This window comes from Thamnophis elegans, chromosome 2 (assembly GCF_009769535.1).
Source record: "Thamnophis elegans isolate rThaEle1 chromosome 2, rThaEle1.pri, whole genome shotgun sequence".
NCBI lineage: Eukaryota > Metazoa > Chordata > Lepidosauria > Squamata > Colubridae > Thamnophis > Thamnophis elegans.
This window is the reverse complement of record NC_045542.1, coordinates 60,744,871-60,762,686: the sequence shown is the minus strand read 5'-3', so window position 1 is coordinate 60,762,686 and position 17,816 is coordinate 60,744,871. Positions and strand designations below refer to the sequence as shown.

The 17,816-nt window shown below is 38.9% G+C and overlaps 1 long non-coding RNA gene across 6 annotated transcripts in view; it reads left to right on the top strand.

Moving 5' to 3' along the window:
- The window catches only part of LOC116504184, a 78,068-nt gene extending 60,859 nt beyond the window's left edge, over nt 1-17,209 (top strand). For 2 of the 6 annotated variants that reach the window (XR_004254780.1, XR_004254784.1), the window contains 3 exons: nt 12,072-12,360; nt 15,101-15,669; nt 16,243-17,209. This is a non-coding gene — a long non-coding RNA (uncharacterized LOC116504184). Of the gene's footprint in view, nt 1-227; nt 353-4,713; nt 4,795-9,596; nt 9,635-12,071; nt 12,361-15,100; nt 15,670-16,242 lie in introns of those variants that run through there. The other 4 variants (XR_004254783.1, XR_004254782.1, XR_004254785.1 and 1 more) reach the window with 4 other exon arrangements.
- The last annotated feature ends 607 nt before the right edge of the window (nt 17,210-17,816 follow it).

The window sequence follows — 17,816 nt, the reverse complement described above, 5'->3', positions numbered from 1 at the left end:
AACCCAGTATTTCTTTCTTCTAGCCGAAAACCTTTGGGGAAATTCACTGTTTGCTGATCACACCAAAATGCTGCAGTATTATTATTTTTATGTAAAAGCCATTGCAGTTTGTGTGTTCCAAACTTTCTAACTACATTTTTATGAAGCTAAAATAGCAACTTGTGATTATTATTGAGTATAAATTACTAGCACGTTTCCCAGCTACTTTAACACTAGCCAACTTCAGAACTACATCTAAATAAATTCAATTAATTCCTTCCTTTTAGTATAGATCAGAAGCTGTTTGCAACTTTGAAGTCCCTGACCCCTCAACACATTCATCTGGAAGATTTCCAAGGCATCAAGGCAAACGGTACAGTGTGCTTATAGGGCTTAAGACATGAGCATTTTTAACCATAAAACATTTCACTGTAAAGCAGTTCCCTCCCCCTTCCCCCCACCCCATATTCATCTCCCAGTTTACCAAACTCATAACAATGCTCTACGTATTTTCTAAGACACGGCTTTTAGATCAGGGCTGAAAAAAAAATCAAGATAATTGCTAAATAGAAATAAAAATTGCAACTTTCTGTACCATTGTGTTGGTTCTTGCTCTGATATTTGGGTTCAGTAGCTATACCTAAGAAGTAATGCCCTGCCACGGCATATGGGTACAGCTTTTCAAATTTTAATTAAAATTCAATACAAAACAAAGCAGCATTCCAGATTCCCCCTACGCTGTCAAAGTTTTATTAACTACACAGACATCTGATAAAACACACATTCTATTTAGTTTTACTTTTAGCCAGTCACGTTTCTCCAGCAAGAGATAATGTGCAGGAGATTTATGATTTCCCAAAATAACTGCAGCTACTGCTTGGTATTTTCACAAACACATATCAATTATTTATGATGTGAACTTAACCTACATGTGATTGTTTTGTTTCTGACACTGCTGATGCCCTAATGTAGATTTAAAGAAGGGTTTACAGGAAATAGTGGCAATTTTCCTGTTCCATCATCTTCACGCACACCTAAAGCCCTTTCAGCATTAGTTTGATACATCCCTAAAACCCCAATTCCTCTTCTGATTTCATTACACATATACAGTAGTTCCCTCAACCAGCAATAAAACTTCAGTAATGTAATACCACCTAATACATTTTAAACATTACTAGCCTAGATGGTTCTTTATTAAAAACATAGGGCTTTAACAGGTGGATCATCTAAGTTCACCTTCTATTACTTTCATTTCTCTTCCCTTCTTTCTCCTTCCCAGGTCTCAGGTTGCCATTTCAATGTCTGTAGTCCCTCTTTAGCTCCTAAATGCTGCATTTCTTTTGAATATCTAACACCCAAGTATCAACTATTCTCAGCTTCTTGTTATCCACAGTGCTGGTCTGGTTTTGCTTTGAAGTTTGAATAAATAACCAACCAGCAGGAAGATATGGCTAAATTCAAGCCTATCATACATCTTGCTTTTCCTAGTGTAAGAATAATTTACAGAGTGAGGAGAGATGTAGATTGGAGACTATTATATGTAAACCACAGACTCCCTTTTCCTATCAAATGTTCCCTTTTCCTATCAAATGTTACCTTCTTCATCTACATTGTATAACTGCCCCATCCTCATATGAAACCTTGAATGCCTCTGAGCCATCCATTCTCAAACAGTGTTGTAAAGTAGTATCATGCGTGAATCTAATAAACTGGAAGTGAATCTGATGGATGCAGAACAGTTTTTATAAGGAATGAGAGGCAAGAATGAGTTGTTAGCCATAGAAACTTTCCAGCAGGGACAGTCTTCAGGTTATGAGCACTCACTCAGTGACCATCTGGATTTGCAAATGTACTGATCAAGAGAGACCTAGGATAGGACCTCCCAATTCCAGTTGTCACAGTGTCCCCGCAGCCACATGAGAACTTGTGATTACAATGTTGCAGTGAGTCATGGCCATGTGATCGTGATTTCTGTCTGACTTCCCACAAGCATAGTCAGTGGGGAAACTGGCAGGAAGTCGAAAGTTGCAGTCATGTGAGTCCCTGACCTAATGATCTTCACTCAGTAATGGCAACTGTTCACTGGGATTGCTGTTGCTAAGGGACAAAGTTACATGATGTCACACTTTATGATCACCTCACTTAGTGACAGTAATTCTGGTCCCAATTGCCATTGTAATCCAAGATTTACCTGCAGAGTTCTCGTCCCTTGGGATTAATGGAACACTGAACAGGCACTGATGGTGTAAACAAAAAAAACTTCATGAATGGGAAGAAGTGGGAATTATGGTTGCATCAGCCTGTTATGAAATTGCAGGGATGTAGGAGACGAAGTCCAATCCAACTGAAAAACAGCTTGTTAGGGAAGATGGAGTGAAGAAGAAATTAAGAAGAGTTTAATTTGGAAGAGACTATCATCCCTGCAAAGCAGTAGTGAGCTTCAATTTTTTTGCTACCGGTTCTGTGGGTGTGGCTTGGTGAACATGGCATGGCTCGGGGTGTGTGGCTTTGCGGGCATGGCTTGGGGCATGGCAGGGGAAGGATTCTGTAAAATCTCCATTCCTTCCCCACTCCAAGGGAAGGTTACTGCAAAATCCACATTTCCTCCCAGCTGGGACTCAGGAGGCAGAGAATAGATGGGAGCAGGACCAGTCAGAAGTGGTATTTATGGGTTCTCTGAACTACTCAAAATTTCTGCTATCGGTTCTCCAGAACTGGTCAGAACCTGCTGAATACCACCTCTGCTGCAAAGGAGTCTTTTAATGTTAAGAACATGATGGTTGTTAGTCTTTTTTAGTCTATGTTGCAGTACATAAGACTGCAATGATTTTGTGAGCAAGCCAAAGAGAATTGTGAAGGAAGAAAACAGCAACAACAGTTGAGTTCCTATTAGTTTTCTGATCTTTACCACCTCCTTATCTGATGTAGGCAAGCTCATCTATCTTATGCAGTCCAAAGCCAACCACATAAAATAAAGTAGGTTTGTATATTTTTAATTTAAATACTCCTTTTTTCTTACTGCTGAAAGTCTGACTATCCTGAAAAATACAAGGCCTCTGCAATCTCATATATATAAATGCCTTTTATAAGATCTGTGGTGGCACAGTGGTTAAAATGCAGTACTGCAGGCTTACTCAGTTCTCATTCCAGGAGTTCAAATCTGAACTCAAGGTTGACTCATCCTTCCAAGGTTTGTAATATGAGGACCCAGATTGCCAAACCGCTTAGAGAGGGCTGTAAAGCACTGTGAAGCGGTATATAAATCTAAGTGCTATTACTATTATACAATCTATGCTTGGGCATCTTTTAAAGTTTTGATGTGAGAAGTAATTATCTGCTCAACCACTACTGGCACTACTACTGGCAAAACTTAGAGTTTTCCATGTCTCTTTGCTGCCCTCTTGTAGTTGTCAAGACCTTTGCAACCAATTGTTTGATTTGATTTAGAAACTTCCCAACTCCATAAAGAGTCTGGTAAAATACTAAACAGATAAGTCTAACATACCACAGAGCTTGCTGTAATTTTTGAGTCATATGCCAAATAAAGCCTATATAATTGATAGTATAATTAGAATCCAAGTTTTTTTGAGGTATGTGTATACAGATGCTTTCAGTCTTTAGAGGTAAACCAACAGGAAACATAACCAGATGAGGTAATTATATTTGATTGTAAGGCTACATTAACAGAATCCCACAAGTACAAATATCCTGCTATCTTTTTAACAGCCTGAGAAACTAGGAATGTTCCCTTCCCGAGTCTCTTTCTTTGCCCATTGCGCAGCCCTCTCTTATCTGACCAACCCCTAGGCAGCATTTCTTTGCCCTATCTCTCAAGGTCTTTCTTACACACCATTAGACATTCACATACATAGAAGAGTGAAACCCATGTTCTAGTTATTTTTTTAGGCATAGAAGCCAACAGGATGACTCGGAGCCAGTCATTCTTTTTCAGCGTTAGCATGGGAAATTAAGAAGCAATCTTCCAACTGCCTTTAGACCCACATAGTAAATTATGGTCCATATAACCTTCACTGAAGGTATCTTCATCTTGGAGTGGATTGATTTGGTGTGAGTGTGTTTGTAGATGTGTGTAATTTTATCTCCACTTTCTGTCTCTGTCTCTCTCTCTCTTGACACACACAAACACACACACTCTTTATAAATTAAACAGTATAGTGATAGTATAGTATTACAATCTTTTTCAAGTGATTACTAACCTTCTATAAAATTCAAAAGAAGTTTATATTTCTTATCCCAAATAAATATTCAAACATTTTAACTAGGTTTGAACATCAACTCTGGATCACCAATTTGTTTGCTATGGTTTATTGCATATGTTGCAGTTAGGTATTTTTGTACCACACACCATACCATAATCACACTTTACTAAGCCATACATTAAGTCAATCCATTAAAAATAACTCAAAATATAGATTACTATGTTGAATTTCCTTCCTTCCTTCTTATTTCCTCGATCCCTCCCTCTTTTTCTTTTCTTTTCTTTTTTTCTTTTCTTCTTTCACCATCCAGCCCTACCAGACTTTGGATGGTATACCAAAAGCAAAATAATAAGGAAAGAACACTATAGAACATAGAAGGAAATGTTCAAACTGACGTAAATGGGATGATATTCTTATCTAGCAGTCATCCAGCTTTATGCAGTTCAAATGTGGTAGCTCTTTCTTTGATGACTGCTGAGGTAATATGACGTTTTCCTTTCTTCATTCATATTAGATTTTTCTTGGTTACTGCAATGCCCAAAACATGGAAGGAAAAACATACCAACAAGTGCAATGTCTTCAACAGTGTGGAAAGGTAAATGATGTATTAGCATTAATAGTCATCTGTTTAGAAGCAACATAGTTCAAGATAAAAATAAATCATTTTTCGCTTTTTACATTCATGAATGTGTGTAAATGAGAAACACAAATCTGTGCAATTGGAAGCATTTTCATATATAAATCTTCCCTGGATTTGCAGGGAGAAGTCAGGCATAACATGGAGAAAATAAAAATAATATTTTATATTTAATAGTCCTTCCCCCCTCTCTCTCCTTCTCCCTCTCCCTCTCCTTAGCCTATCCAGAATATTCAAGAAGGGCTAACAAAATTTGAAAGACAAATTAACACAAACGAAGAAACATAGTTAATCCTATTCTGTAAATCTTCCAGCAGCCTGGCTTTTGGGCTAGCAATATATCTATGAAGCCATGCTTACAAGTACTTCTAAAATGGTCATAGCACCTTATTCTTATTTTTTCATTCTTCTTTCTTAGTGGCAATGATATTATTGAGAGCAATAGGGTATGTTTGGCATTTGGGGAGGCACTTAATCTTCTATGAGAAGCATCTCTTATCAAATCAGATCCCAGGAAATCAAAGGGTGAGTGGGTGGGTGGGCAGGGATGGTGACAAGTTGCCTCTGGTGTCAGAATCAGAGATAAGAGGCCATAGATTCAAAAACTTTCCCTTTGAGCCTCAACACAGGAACTTAGAAACAGCAGCTCAAAGCCTTGGTTATTCTCCAAGACAGCCACCTAGGTAATTCATTGAAAGTTAAAAACCATTAAAAAAACATTGGCTTGATCATTCCATGAAAAAAAAAACCCAGACTTCCAGGAAAGAAAAACAAAAACGCAAGAAGCAAAGATTGTATTTCAAAACAGCAGCTTCTTTATTCTTCAAGCGCCAGACCATATTCACCACACTTGGTTATCTTGACTTCACCCACTGGCCCTTAATTTTGTTTTGCTTTTCCAAGGCTGTGATCATAAGTTGGCTTTTACTAGAAGTATGTTATGCTGGGAGAAAAGAACCTTATTCTTCCAAATGGATGCATTAACAATGTGTGCATTAGTCACTTTTGGGAAACAACGTTTTCCATTTTTCATCTGGATGTCACACAGGATTAAATCAAACTGTAGTTCAGCCTTTTTAGAGAAACAGATTTTTGGTCTCAGTCTTTTTTATCAATGGCCAACACAGCAATTACTTTAACTGAATTGAAAAATAAAGGATGAATGACATAACATCTGGGTCTGGTCATAGCTTGTATAATTACACGTAGTCCACTGTTTTTCAACCTTAGCAACTTTAAGATATCTGGACTTCAACCCTCAGAATTCCTCATTCCAGACAAGTTGCCAAGTTTCAGTTATACTGTGCTATAATCTTTCTCTCTCTCTCATTGCAACATGATAGAAAAATAGGACCAAAGAATCATATTTCCCAGGATCACTTTCACTTGGTATTTGGTATATTTTTCTTACATAACTTAATCCAGTTCAGGAAGCTGTTGCAACTATCAATGCATTTATTTTGCCAAAAATCTCTGCTAAATGAAAAAATCAACATGAGGTTTGATACGATGTTAGCCCTCTTTTCCTATCCCTGTAAGTGATGTTAGAAGATTTTCTGTGTGTGTGTGTGTGTGTGTGTGTGTGTGTGTGTGTGTAATATATATATATATATATATATATATATATATATATATATATATATATATATATATATATAAAGCCGAGGTGGTGCAGTGGTTAGAGTGCAGTACTGCAGGCCACTTCAGCTGACTGCTAGCTGCAGTTCGGTGGTTCAAATCTCACCGGCTCAAGGTTGACTCAGCCTTCCATCCTTCCGAGGTAGTTAAATGAGGACCCAGACTGTGGGGGCAATATGCTGACTCTGTAAACCGCTTAGAGAGGGCTGAAAGCCCTATGAAGCGGTATATAAGTCTAACTGCTATTGCTATTGCTATATGCGCTGGTCTTGTTGTATTTGGGTCTTTTCCGGTGTAAGATTGAGATTGTCTTGGCAACGTTTCAGCGAGGTCTCACTCGCCATCTTCAGGCTGGGTTTTGGGCTTAAAGTGTGATCGGAGCTGCCATCTTTCTATAAATCTTGGTGGGGTGTGTACAGTGCTGGCTTTGTTTCAATAAGTGGAATGATTGGTTGTGTGGTTGTATCATGATTGGTAGATTGGTGCTGATTGGTGCTGGCTGTGAGTCTGTTGTTGTTTTGTGTTGTAACGGCCTGGGTGGTAGGTGGGGCTCATTTGTTGACTAGCGCTGGTTTCCAGATGTTTGGGAGGCAACAAAAAGGCAACAGTAAAAAATATTGGGTTTCTGTCTGGATGGTCTCTTGTGACGAGCCGAAGACAGAGAGTGGAAGTGTGACCTTCCTCCCATATTTGGGCATACCAGGGGTTGTGACTTTAAATATATACCTCTCACCCTGGCTGGCTGATAAGGAGTCGAGCTCTGTAGCTCAATGGTTAACACATCTACCTAAGAGGCAATAGAGCACAGGTTCGACTCCCAACAAGGGTGTGGCTAGCTGATGAGAGCTAAATAGCTTGAAATAGATCTATACTAGTCTCCCTTTATTTATTTATCAGCATAAATATAACAAATGTAAGAAAAAGGCAACAGTAAAAAATATTGGGATTCTGTCTGGATGGTCTCTTGTGACGAGCCGAAGACAGAGAGTTGAAGTGTGACCTTCCTCCCATATTTGGGCATACCAGGGGTTGTGACTTTAAATATATACCTCTCACCCTGGCTGGCTGATAAGGAGTCGAGCTCTGTAGCTCAATGGTTAACACATCTGCCTAAGAGGCAATAGAGGACAGGTTCGATTCCCAACAAGGGTGTGGCTAGCTGATGAGAGCTAAATAGCTTGAAATAGATCTATACTAGTCTCCCTTTATTTATTTATCAGCATAAATATAACATATATATATATATATATATATATATATATATATATCTGTGTGTGTGTGTGTGTGTGTGTGTGTGTGTGTGTATATTAGTGTCACAACCCCTGGTAAGCCCCAATTATGGGAGGAAGCTAACTGCTTCCAACATCTGTCAATCGGCTCGTCACAAGAGTCCATCACGACAGAAACCCAATATTTTTACTGTTGCCTTTTGTTATATTTGTGTTTTTATTTGTGCTGATAAATAAATAAAGGGAGACTAGTATAGATCTATTTCAAGCTATTTAGCTCTCATTAGCTAGCCCAGTAAGGGTGTGGCTAGCTGATGAGAGCTAAATAGCTTGAAATAGATCTATACTAGTCTCCCTTTATTTATTTATTAGCACAAATAAACACACACACACACACACACACACACACACACACACACACACACACACACACACATATATATATATATATATATATATATATATATATATATATATATATGTTTGTGCTGATAAATAAATAAAGGGAGACTAGTATAGATCTATTTCAAGCTATTTAGCTCTCATCAGCTAGCCATACCCTTGCTGGGAATCGAACCTGTGCTCTATTGCCTCTTAGGCAGATGTGTTAACCATTGAGCTACAGAGCTCGACTCCTTATCAGCCAGGCCAGGGTGAAAGGTATATATTTAAAGTCACAACCCCTGGTATGCCCAAATATGGGAGGAAGGTCACACTTCCATTCTCTGTCATTCGGCTCGTCACAAGAGACCATCCAGACAGAAACCCAATATTTTTACTGTTGCCTTTTTGTTACATTTGTTATGTGTGCTGATAAATAAATATATAACTTTCACCCTGGCCTGGCTGATAAGGAGTTGAGCTCTGTAGCTCAATGGTTAACACATCTGCCTAAGAGGCAATAGAGCACAGGTTCGATTCCCAGCAAGGGTATGGCTAGCTGATGAGAGCTAAATAACTTGAAATAGATCTATACTAGTCTCCCTTTATTTATTTATCAGCACAAACATAACAAATGTAACAAAAAGGCAACAGTAAAAATATTGGGTTTCTGTCTGGATGGTCTCTTGTGACGAGCCGAATGACAGAGAATGGAAGTGTGACCTTCCTCCCATATTTGGGCATACCAGGGGTTGTGACTTTAAATATATATCTTTCACCCTGGCCTGGCTGATAAGGAGTCGAGCTCTGTAGCTCAATGGTTAACACATCTGCCTAAGAGGCAATAGAGCACAGGTTCGATTCCCAGCAAGGGTATGGCTAGCTGATGAAAGCTAAATAGCTTGAAATAGATCTATACTAGTCTCCCTTTATTTATTTATCAGCATAAATATAACAAATGTAACAAAAAGGCAACAGTAAAAAATATTGGGATTCTGTCTGGATGGTCTCTTGTGACGAGCCGAAGACAGAGAGTGGAAGTGTGACCTTCCTCCCATATTTGGGCATACCAGGGGTTGTGACTTTATATATATACCTTTCACCCTGGCCTGGCTGATAAGGAGTCGAGCTCTGTAGCTCAATGGTTAACACATCTGCCTAAGAGGCAATAGAGCACAGGTTCGATTCCCAGCAAGGGTATGGCTAGCTGATGAGAGCTAAATAGCTTGAAATAGATCTATACTAGTCTCCCTTTATTTATTTATCAGCACAAACATAACAAATGTAACAAAAAGGCAACAGTAAAAATATTGGGTTTCTGTCTGGATGGTCTCTTGTGACGAGCCGAATGACAGAGAATGGAAGTGTGACCTTCCTCCCATATTTGGGCATACCAGGGGTTGTGACTTTAAATATATATATATATATTTGTAGATTTTCACGGGTGTAGGTATGCTGATCTTGTTGTATTCGGGTCTTTTCCCATGGAAGATTGAGATTGTCTTGGCAACGTTCTTCACATGCGTCGAAGCACCAGAAACCCAAAGCAGGTGGGTGTGCTCATGCCTGTTTTTTGGGCATTTTTTGGGCTGTTTTGGGGCCATTTTCAGACTGTTTTCCGGCACTCTGGTGCTTGCAAAGACCAATGGGCTGGGAAACCAGAAGAGCAGCTGATGACAGCATGCATGCCCACAGAGAGGGCTCTGCGTGCCACCTCTGGCACACGTGCCATAGGTTCACCATCACAGGCCTATAGGCTGTGATCAACGCACCAACAAGATTGCCATTTGTAACCAAAAGTAACACTGCCAAATGCAAATTTACCATCCATGTAAAGAACTTGATTTGCTTCACCTTACATTCTGCTGTAGATTTTAGGATGAACCCAAGCTTCTTTTCTGAATAGTCTGTTAAATTTATAAAGATGTGAATATATATATAAATAAAATAAAATAAATAAAGACCCCAACAATGCATTATCCTTTAGTTAACCCACTTCTCCCTATAATTTGCCTCTCACACATTTTACTAAACACAATGAAAGAAAAATAATAGAGGAGCCCATTCTAATGCAGCCAAAAATAATAGCTCACATACTGCCTAATGTTTCAGAGCAAATTTGGTAGAGGGGCACCCAAACCCATAATTCATTGTGCCTGCTTTTTAGCTTTGAAATTCTATTTGTCATGAGATTCTTCATTCAAATGGCTTTTAATGTCCAGAGATATAATAGGGTACTTAATATAAAGTTGTTGTTTTTTTGAAACTGCTGAAAAAAAATGGATGATGAGTGCAATGAAAGGAAAAATCTCACATTGTCCTCAGTTTGCAAATGAGCCATAGCTACAGCGTCTAAATGTAAGGAGGGCATGTCTCAAAACAACCCATTATGGTTTAGACAGGGTATTTTAATCTTCCTCCGATTTGAGGTAGCTGGTTGTTTAATGATGAATGTATATAAAAGGCCTATTCCTCTTAGCGTAGGAACCTGTATCCTCTCATTTTCTCTGAGAAATCGTCATCCTTTTCCCAGACCACAGTCTACTCCTTGGGGAGCAATAGGCCATGTTACTAGGGCAGAATTATAACCTATTAGGCTAGGTGATGAAGGAAAGGAATGTAATCAACAGTTAAGAGCCTTTTGTGCCCAAATACTCTCACATATCATTCTGTTACCCATCCACCATCAGGCATATTGATCTGCATTTAGATGATGTAGTTTTATACCAACATTACTGCTTTATGGGCGTGACCAAAGTTCTGTTATGCACTGTCTCTCTCTCTCTCTCTCTCTCTCTCTCTCTCTCTCTCTCTCTCTCTGTCTTTTTTTTTTTTTTACAAAATGAGAGCAATTAAAGAATGTTCAAACTGCCAATAACAAATGCAGAAACTGCTGGAATGTTGGTTTCAAGTTTCATTATATTAATATAGGAGGAAAAAAAGCTATGCCAAATGAAAACTCAATTTATGTGTGCAACCATCATGGCTAATAACCTTGTCAGATGTCTATGTAAAAAACATGGAGGGGGAAACAAGACATGTGATTTCCACCTTCCATGTAATCTGCTCCTATAAGTATATTTGGAAATGGTTCCTTTTCCATCTTCTTGTGTGATTCTCCTGCCTTCTTCTCCTTCTCTTCCTCTCTAATCTTCCTCCTCCTTCCCTGCCTCTTTCTCCTACTTAACCTTCTCTTCCACTTCCTTCTCTTCCTCCATAATATATATATATTGTGGACAATGGAAAATTTTCAGAGCTCCAAATAGATTCTTTCAAACAAGATTGGATAGATCTGGGATGGCGAACCTATGGCATGCATGCCAACCATTTGTCATGGCATGCAAGGCATTGCCCTGTCAGGTGGCCAGTGTGCATGCACGCACTGACCAGCTGAATTCAGCCTTTTTTAAAGCCATTTTCTGCCCTCCCTAGGCTCCAGAGGCTTTATAGGAGCTTGGGGAGGGCAAAAACAGCCTCCCCCATCCTCCCGGAGGCCCTCCAGAGGACTAAAAACAGCCCTATGAGCAAACCAGTCCATTGGGTTGTTTTTTGTCCTCCGGAGCCTTCAGGGAAGCCTCCAGAAGGCCCCTGAAGACTCCGCAGGGCCTCCTCGAACTTCCGGTTTGCCCATAGGGCCGGGGGTTTTGCGCTCCGGAGGCTTCAGGGGAGCTCCGGAAGGGAGCTTCCTTGAAGCTTCCGGGAGGGGTTTGGGGAGGCTGTTTTCACCCTCCCCAGGCTGCTATAAAGCCTCTGGAGTCTGGGGAGGGCGAAAAAAGCATGCAAAAAAGGGGGGGTGACTTTCATGCGCGGATGTGTGCTGGGGGATTGCGCATTGCATTATGGGTGCAGCACGCCCGTGCATAACCCTCCCTACACTCCCCCCGCTTGTGGCATGCGAGCCAAAAAAGGTTCACCATTGCTTGGATAGACGCTACACATTTCTAATTTTTAATTTTGTTTCTTTCTGTCTTTGAAATGGAATTCCAGACTGGGAACTCTATTATCAAGCTGCAGCCATGATGTGACTTAAGGACTGGATTCAGTTGAAAAATAAAAGGATACTAATGATAGAAGGCCACGACCTCCAACTTGGCTGGCATGCCTTTCTCTGGGAGAGGAAAAATAAATCCCATTCATTTTTTCAGAGGCACATATTAAGAGATGCCCTATTAGGAACCTGAGGAAAAAAACAACAACAACCATTGTGAAGATCCCAATTTGGTTATCGACGATGGAAGCAATGATTTACCCAAATACTATAGATCTTAATAAAATGGTGAGATATACAAAACTATTAGAGAGCAAAGGAGAATTAAAATTGGTCCAGGATGTGAAAAAAACAAGGAATTGTGATGGAATGGTGGCCTTATTTATAGATTAAAACAAGGTTTAAAAAAGATCATGAGCAAAATGGTATATATAAGAAAAAATTGGAATTAGATAAATTATTGCAAGAAATGGGAGGGGAAATGATTACCAAAATATATAACTTTCTTTTAAGATACAAAATGGAAGTATAGACTGTAAAAGAGACCATGATAACCTAGGCCAGAAATTTTGGACATAGTATAAAAGTAGAGGATTTGGGGCAAATTGTGGGAATGCATACATACACAGGCACACACATATGTACTGTGTACATTTTTATGGAAAATATGGATTAATCTATAGTGGTCTACATATGCTTCAAACCTGTCAATAGATACAAAGTCTGTGAAGATCAATTTTCAAAAAGGGAATTGTAGGTATGACAAATTTTAATGGCTGAAAACTTTAGAAAAGAGAATAAATGGGGGCTGGTTGAAATCAAATCTTGGCCAGTCTAAGTAGGCTGTGTGAATTGCTAGAAGTGAAACAATTGCTGAAACAAGTTTACTTGAAGCAGAGTTCAGGCAAATGTTCTCCAGTTATCATATTCTGATGTAACCAAGTGACTAGTGGGGAGACCGCACATAATTCCGTGAAGATGGATGATTCCCTAGGAAGGCTGATGGCAATGGTGCAATCTATGCAAATGAAGCCTGAACTGGTATGGTTGGGCTCCTTTGAACCATCTATAAAAATGATGGCATAATACAAGAGGAGAAAATGTGCATTAAAATTCCATGGAAATGTCACACATATATACAAAGATTTTGTGAATTGTGAAATACTAATATTTCTTCACCATTGTATAGATATCCAATGTTTCCCTTTTCCTGAAATTTTCAATTAGCATTAGTTGTACAATTTGATATATGACTTGCTGGGGGTAAGTTCTATAAACGAATTTAGGATGATATATTGCTAGATAAATAGGCTAATTGAAGTACAAATCTCTCTTTGCATAAGTAAATAATAATTTTAATCTTACCTGAAGCCAAAGTAAGGCGGTCTGACATACATTTCTCACAATTTGTAGAGACATCTGATTTCTTATAGTAGCTTAAGTTCTTCAAATTGAATCAGCATTTATACACTAGAGGTAAATACTGAAAACCATTCATCTGAAATTAATGTAACCTTGCTCTAAATGAAAGAATATTGTATAAGGCCAGCAATCCAGCTACAGGGCAGCTATGGCTGAAAAAATGACTGCTAAATGGTAGGGGGGAAATGAAAACTATAATTTGGAAGCTTTTTGTGGTTTTCTGGATTTCCACGGGAGGTTTGATAGCTGTAAGAAGTGTATCTACTTCTTATCTACTAGATATCTACTAGCTAGAAATTTTAGAAGATGTTATTTTATCACACCTGGAAGGATCAGATTTGGGATGATTGTTATAAAGAAGTCAATGCACCCATCAGGGGAGCATATTAACTTTGACAAGAAAGAGTGGCTATTTCAGGGTTGCAAGTAACACCCCTAAGACTCCGAGGCTAAGGAGTTCCTCAAAGTTCCATTTTATTAGAGAGGTCATATTGGCACATCTGGGAAAACCTGAATCTGAAAGTTTCCAGGTTTTCCCCACTCAAAAGAAAATCAAAGTCTCTTTCCCTGCACCCACATGTCCATCGCATGGTCCAATCACTCCACTGTCTCAACTGGAGATGCCTCCCAGTCACACCACTCCAGGTGCAGGCTGAATCACCCTTGATTCCCAGAGAAAATAATGTTGTTATGGCTATATAGCTCTACTACTCCATGCAATCCACTTTCCCGGTTTTCCACAGCACTAAGTATGGCAACTCTGAAGATCCAGAGAAAAAATGGCCTCCAGGGCTGACAGGTTAAGGTAATAATTTTGTGACCAAGAACCCACCAAGAGATACTTCTGTAGTAATGACTTTCAGTCCTCTCTTATTGGTGGGATAGTTTCATCACTTCCCAAATTCACCAGACAGAAAAATACCATCTAGACCAGTGTTTCTCAACCTTGACAACTTTAAGATTTGTGAACTTCAACTCCTAGAATTCCCTAGCCAGCATTCTTTACTTCCCCTTGCTGAAGAATTCTGGGAGTTGAAGTCCACATATCTTAAAGTTGCCAAATTTGAGAACCATTGGTCTAAACATAAATACAGTACCCTGGAGGTATGCTATTTAAGTTTTTTTTCCTTGTACAATCTAAAGACGTTCCAAAGGATTTATGTGGGTCAATTTAAATAAAGCTGGGTCCCTGCAAATAACCATTTTTTTTACCTTGTGATGGCACACGGTTACCTTGAGGTAACCGCCCCATCTAAATTATAGGAGCTTTGTCTTTCCCTTAATACAGTTAGCCAGGGAGAAGTGATCCTGCACCAGAGTGAATGAGGGGATTATTTTTTATTTTATCCTTTCCTAGTCTACAAAGACGAGTGAATGGGAGAGAGGTTTCTAGGAATCAAAGCAACCATCTCAAGTTCTGATTCAATTGCTGAGCAGTTAAAGAATAGTTCAATTCTGAGTTTCAGAACTGAATAATGTATCTACAGCTTTTGCTGATTTTCCTTTTCCACCATTAACCACACCAGTATCTTGGATTCTGTTACTGTTGACAACATGCATGTAAATTGAAAAATGATTTTTATTTATTTATCAAATTTCTTGACAGTCCATCTCACCAGCACAACTCTTTGACTATACACAGGCACCTGCAAGGGAGTGAATACAGCGCATCACAGAGTCTACCCCTTTTGTACTTGCAATGGACATACAAAAAGGCAAGACTGATGTCATAATGCAGATTTGTCATTTGGAGTCATTAGGTCCTATGGTGAGGAACGGGTATCTGCATGCTGTATTGTAGGTTGAATTGAATCAAAATATTTTCCCAGACTGTCCTTCCTCCAGTTGGCACTTTCTTTGTTATATAATCTGCTCATCCAAGTCCACACTACCTTGAATGCAGAATGTACTCTTGGAACTGAAGATGATTTTGAGTAAATAAGCTATGACCCTGTGTGGAGACACAAAAAACAACTGAGTTGGATCAGTTTGGACCCACCTTCTCTTACATATGGAAGTTAACCTTGGATTCTAGACCACCATACATTGATCAGCTGGATTTACACACCATGCTAAACTACAGTGTTATTAATTGACATGTATTGAAGAACCCACAATGGCCTGGTTTGCTCATCATGCTAAGTCAGAAATCAGAGTCTACAAACTGTAGGCATGGTAAGTAATATCAGTCACTAAAGTAATTACTAAATTATGACTTACTGCTTTACAGAAACCCAGTCTCTGACTTTGTTTCTTTATCTTGTTGTCTGTCAATGATTTCTTATTTCCCAAGACAAAGTCTATCATTTCAGCACTGTGCATGAATAGAAAATATACATGTTGGGATTTTGACGGGGAGCTTCACTCTGCCGAGCTGTAACAACAACAACAATAACTTTTCATGGCGCTTTTGTTACAACTTCATCTTTTTCCTTTGAAACTTTCTATTAATTTTCTCTGTAGCATCCTCTTTTCCTGCAGCGTGTTCATCTTACTCAGCATGAAAAACAATGCCAAAAAAACACAGCATTATAATAATTGTACATGTGACTTGCTAATTTTCTCTTTGTGCTGCCTGCTTTCTTACCTACTGATAGAACTAAATTGTTCAGCAAATGTATCAGGCAGCATTCTACAGGACCCTGGGGTTTTATTTTTGGATTTGATTATTATCTCTGTACCTGAATTATCCAAGCTTGTTAAAAACAAGGCTGTAATTTTCTCCTCGTCTTCCCCATCATCACACAGGTTTTTAACCACAGAAGGAGTTAAGACACATTAAGAACCAGCAAATATCTCAAAAGACATCTGATGGGCTAAAATGCTTTCTGCTTATTCAAAGCATGAGCTCATGTGGCAACGGTGACATCTCCAGATCCTTTCTGAAGCACACATTAAGATAAAAACTCATTATTCTGAGTCAACAAGCTAATTTCCAGAGCTTTGATCGCAATTCTTTGAATTGCACATCTTATGAAAGGGAAAGACAGGGATGTCTTTTCATATTTAATGAAAAGATCTTAGGCCACTAAAGCTGCCTATTAAGAAAGACTGGCCTGAAGTCACATCTTGAACAGTCACAGAGGACTCTGAACATTCTTTCAAAGCCTCAAGAGGTCACTGGAGTCATGCTGGGATGAGATTGAATCAGATGCTTTCGTCTGTGTTTTTAATTCCACCTGTCATAACAAGGAAATTAAACTATCTGCTGATTTCTCTCTCTCTTTCTATCATAGAATGCCACCACCACAACTATATACACACATGCAGACTTGAATGTACCAATGAGCTCAGTAACAGTTTTCTACTACTATAGAGACTGTCTAGTCATTGGAAACCCTTGGCTGGGTTTGGATGGTCTCATTCTTCTATATAATTATAACAAATATAAATATGGAAAATATTGCATATAAATGCTGTCCTACATATATCATAATTAGTTTACTTTATATTGGAGTCCGTGCCTATGTACTTGACACTGCTGTTTTAGACCAATGATGCTATTCCCCAGGTTGGCTGTTTTAATTGCCACATTGCAGAGCCTCTAGTCTATAATATGATAAAACAAGCCAGTCCTGGTTAACTAACATTACTAGTTTAGCTGAATTCCTAATTTCTAATGAAAAGAGGAAAACAATGATTTTCAGATGACACCAGGTTGGCAGGAATAGCCAACACTGTATCTTAGGTTTAAGATACAGAAGGATCTCAAAAAACTGAGCCCAATCTAACAAAATGAAATTCAATGGTGAGAGAAAAGTAAGGTTTTACATTTAGATGAGAAAAACCAAATGTGCAGGTATAGAATAGGTAGTATTTGCCAATAGTAATTGTGAGAAGGATCTTGGAGTCCTAGTGGACATCCACTTAAATATGAGCCAGCACTGTATTATAGCTGCCAAGAAAGCTAACAGTCCTAGGCTGCATTAACAGAGGGATCTATTATGTATAGTGTTAATACCACTTTATAATGCCTTCGAAAAACCACACTTGGTATATTGCATCCAGTTTTGGTTTCCAGGTTAAAGAAAGATGTTGAGACTCTAGAAAGAATGCAGGTGAGAGTAACAAAAATGATTAGGGGACTGGAGGCTAAAATGAGGAATGGCTACAGTAATTGGGTATGCCTAGTTTAATGAAGAAAAGGACCAAGGGCGACATAATAGCTTTGTTCCAATATCTAAGGGACTGCCACAAAGAAAAAAGGATCAACCTATTCTCCTAATTATCTGAAGACAGAACAAGAAGCAATGGATGAAAACTAATCAAGGAGAGAAGCAACCTAAAGTCTAAGGAGAAATTTCTTGACAGTGAGAATAATT